This window comes from Bison bison, unplaced genomic scaffold (genome assembly GCF_000754665.1).
Source record: "Bison bison bison isolate TAMUID 2011002044 unplaced genomic scaffold, Bison_UMD1.0 scf7180017864472, whole genome shotgun sequence".
NCBI classification, from domain to species: Eukaryota; Metazoa; Chordata; class Mammalia; order Artiodactyla; family Bovidae; genus Bison; species Bison bison.
The window spans coordinates 9,239,432-9,243,886 of NW_011495033.1; the positions used below are offsets into that span (position 1 = coordinate 9,239,432).

The window sequence follows — 4,455 nt, forward strand, 5'->3', positions numbered from 1 at the left end:
CTCTTTGCCACCCCATGGACTACACAGTCCATGGAATTTTCAGGCCAGAATACTGGAGTGGGTAGCCTATCCCTTCTCCAGGGGATCTTCCCAACCCAGGGATGGAACCCAGGCCTCCATAGTGAAATCGCTCAGTCGTATCCGACTCTTTGCGATCCCATGGACTGTAGCCTACCAGGCTTCTCAGTCCATGGGATTTTCGGATTTTCCAGGCAAGAGTACTGGAGTGGGTTGCCATTTCCTTCCCCAGGGATCTTCCCGACCCAGGGATCGAACCCAGGTGTCCTACATTGTAGGCAGACACTTTACCCTCTGAGCCACCAGGGAAGCCCGGCCTCCATAAGGGAAGCTCAAGAATACTGGAGTGAGTACCCTATCCCTTCTCCAGGGGATCTTCCCAGCCCAAGGATCGAACCCAGGTCTCCACAGGGGAAGCTCAAGAATACTGGAGTGGGTAGCCTATCCCTGCTCCAGGGGATTTTCCCAACCCAGGAATCGAGGGGTCTCCTGCATTGCAGGCGGATTCTTTACCAACTGAGCCACCAGGTAAGCCCGTTTGGCAACTGCGGGGGCGGGGGGCGGGGAGGGAGCGACAAACTTACCCAGGTGCGCTGCTCAGAAGTTTCCAGGATCCTTGTCCCCAGTTTGAAAGGCGAGCTGGTAAACGCTAGGCGAGCTGGCACATCCAGCCAATGGTGACGACGCTGCCTCCGCCCCTCGAAACTTAGCGAGCGAAGCGCCTGGGCTTTAAACACGTGATTGTCTGGGTGGTGGCCGGAGATTTCTCCTTCTGTGCCTGCTTACCTGTACTTTCTAAGATATTCTGCACGACAGGTCTAAAAGAAGGAAGCTCACTTAAAGAAACAAAGAAAACGAAACGGGCGAGGTCCGCTTTCTTCCGGGCTCGGAGTCTCCATCAGCCAGCCAGCGGCCCTTCCCGCCTGTTAGCGCGGCAGCCAATCAGCTTGTCAGGCAGTGTCCCCCACGCGCCGGGAGCCACCCTGAGCGTTTGCTCGACTGTCCTTTATTTGGCTCATCACAGCCGAAGGGGTATCAGGCTTTCTACTCGGGACTCTTTCCAGCTGTACTCGCCTCGTTCCAACCGCACCGGTGTCCCCTGGACTTAAAGCCCAGTCGCCGCTGGGGACCGGGTAAGAGCCGTCTGTGCACCTAAACGAGGGTGGCGCGAAGATCCGGAGGCAGATTCGGACACACTCCCCGATCATCTGGGATGATCGGTCCGGAGCCAGCTCCATTGGCTTCTCTCAAAAGTATACGATTTTCTTGATACTTTTCTTAGGCCCGCTTTTTTATGGTAATTATGGTAATAGACGTTTCTGCAGCTCAGCCGGTCTAAGACCTGTGATCCGAACCCTCAGACTTTGAAACTCTCGGAAGCCGCGTTTTAAAACCGGGACAGAGAGCGAGAGATGAAGGAGAGGGCGGGAAGAAGGGAGGGAGGGAGGAATGCCTAAGGAACCCCGGAGTTAGTGGCGTCTCCTACCATCAGCCGAAGACTGAACCTTCGGAGGATTCCAACCCCAACCTTCAAGCCAGTTGAAAATGAATGGAACAACATATCCCCTGTCCGGATTCCAGGCTCTCAGGATCTATGAGTATGGTTATTTTATGCAACTGAGTTTGGGGATAATTTGTTATGCACCTTAGTAAGGAACAATAGTATGTGTGTTCTTCTCAGGCTTCTTTTCCTAGTTTTCTAAATACTTTCCAACGTTTGCTATTTTCAGACTTTTTTTTTTCTTTTTTCATTTGTGCTGCAAATATCTGTAGATCTATTTGGAGACAATGACATCTCTGAGATTACAGTTTCTGTAATCTGTAATCTATAATCCCCAACTTCCTCTCCCTTCGCTCTTTAAGGCCCTTCCCAGTCCAAGCAGGGAAAGACGTCCAGCCCTGACCTGATACATGATACATGATATATCCTATACTTAATTACATTTTCTTTAATGTCTCACAATAAAGTTACATACAATTTTCCTGAAGGATCTCGCACCTTTTTTCAGATAGTCCTATGTCCCTAATTTTTGAGGCAGTTTTAGATAGTATCTTTAAAAAATAATTTTGGGGGACATCCCTGGTGGCACAGTGGCTAAGAATCCGCCTGCCAGTGCAGGGGACAATCCTTGGTCTGGGAAGATCCCACATGCCACAGAGCAACTAAGCCTTTGGGCCACAACTGTGGAGCCTGCGCTGGAGTTGCAACCATGGAGCAGGCTTGCCTAGAGCCCCATGCTCTGCAACTAGAGAAGCCACCGCAATGAGAAGACTGTGCATCCAATGAAAAGTAGCCCCCTACTTGCCTCAACTAGAGAAAAACATGTGTGCGACAACAAAGACCCAGCACAGTCAAAAATAAATTGAAAAATTTTTTCTATGTTTGATAATATAAGTACAATTACTTTACATGCATAGATTTCTGCAACCAGAAAATTGACACACTTCCTTATTATTCTAATGATTTTTCTGCACTTTTTAAAAACATAGGCTTCCCTGATGGCTCAGTGGTAAAGTATCCACCTTGCAATGCAATGGACACAGCTTCAATCCCTGGCCTGGGAAGATCCCACATGCCTCGAAGGAACTAAGCCCACACACCACAACTACTGAGCCTGTATTCCAGAGCCCACATGCCGCAATTACTGAAGCCTGTGGATTTTGGAGCCGCAACTACTGAAGCCTGTGGATTTTGGAGCCCATGTTCCACAACAAGAGAAGCCACCGCAACGAGAAGCCCTCGGCGCTGCAATGAGAGAGTAACCCCTGCTCACTGCAACTAGAGAAAGTCCATGCAGCAACAAAGACCCAGTACAGACAAAAATAAATAAATAAAACATAGTCAATTAGGGAATTCCCTGGAGATCCAGTGGTTAGGACTCAGTGGTTTCATTTATTGCTAAGGCCCAGGTTCAATCCCTAGTTTGGAAACTAAGACCCTGCAAGCCAAGCAACTCAGCTAAAACACCAAAAGAACCCAGGAAACAATAGTTAGTCTTTTCAGTACCTATTTTCTATTTTTCCTGCTCAACTGGATTAGCTAGAATCTCTTGGGAAGCAGTGAATAAGTGTTGATAGTAGGCACTCTTCCTATGTTCACTATCTTAAGGGGATATCTCAGTAGTTTCTCAGCATGAAAACTATTTGCTGTGTGTTTTCTCATAAACTCTTTTTATCACTTCGCAAAAGTTTGGTCATAGTTCTAATTTGCTAAGAGGCTTTATCACGAAAGAATATCCAAAATTTATTAGAAGCCTTCTCATCTATTCAGCTGATCCTATGATTTTTCTCATTGATTTTCTAGTGCTAAAATGAACATTAAATGCCTCATTTAGATACAGTGCTGTGTGTCAACTATATCTCAGTAAAACTAGAAGAAAAAAATAAATGAATTCCTGATTCAAATCACCTTGGCCATGATGTATTATCATTTTTAGATATTGTTGGATTTGGTTTGCTAAAATTTTATTTAGAATTTTTTTCTTCTAGACATTGAGTGATGATGATCTGCAATTTTCCTCTCAGATTTTACTTGTCCAACTGATTATCAAGATTATGCTAACCAGTGTTCATAGCAGCAATATGTACAATAGCCAAGAGGTAGAAGCAGCCTAAGTATCCCATTGATAGATGGATGGATAAAGAAAATGTGGCATATAAATATATATGAATACTACTCACCCATTTTTAAAAAAGGATGAAATAATGCCATTTGCAGCAACATGGATGGACCTAGAGATTATCATATTAAGTGAAGTAAGTCAGACAGAGAAAGACAAATATATGATATCACTTATATGTGGAATCTAAAAGGTTAATACATATAAACTTGTCTACAAAACAGAAACAGGCTCATAGACATAGAAAGCAATGTTACAGTTTCCAAAGAGGAAGTGGATAGAAGAGGGATAAATTAGGAGTTGGAGATTAATTACACACTTCTATATATAAAGGGGCTTTCCCGATAGCTCAGTTGGTAATCTGCCTGCAATGCAGGAGACCCTGGTTCGATTCCTGGGTTGGGAAGACCCGCTGGAGAAGGGATAGGCTACCCACCCCAGTATTCTTCGGCTTCCCTTGTGGCTCAGCTGGCAAAGAATTTACCCACAGTGAGGGAGACCTGGGTTCGATCCCTGGGTTGGGAAGATCCCCTGGAGAAGGGAAAGGCTACCCACTCCAGTATTCTGGCCTAGAGAATTCCATGGACTGTATAGTCCATGGGGTCGCAAAGAGTGGGACATGACTGAGTGAGTTTCACCTTCACTTTCTATATCTAAAATAGATAAACAACCTGGACCTACTGCATAAGCACAAGAAACTATATTCAATGTATATAATAGAAAAGAATATGAAAAAGAATATATATATAATATATAAATATACAGCTTCAGTATTCTTGCCTGGAGAATCCCCATGGACAGAGGAGCCTGGAGAGCT

General features: G+C 45.3%; 1 protein-coding gene across 1 annotated transcript in view; it reads right to left on the minus strand.

Annotated features, from left to right (window-relative positions):
- Window positions 1-2,502, minus strand: part of LOC105004008 (schlafen family member 12-like) — a 35,300-nt gene extending 32,798 nt beyond the window's left edge. The window contains exon 1 of the mRNA XM_010861503.1: window positions 603-2,502. The gene's annotated coding sequence lies outside the window, so the exon portion shown is untranslated. The remainder of the gene's footprint in view (window positions 1-602) is intronic.
- Between the last annotated feature and the right edge of the window lie 1,953 nt (window positions 2,503-4,455).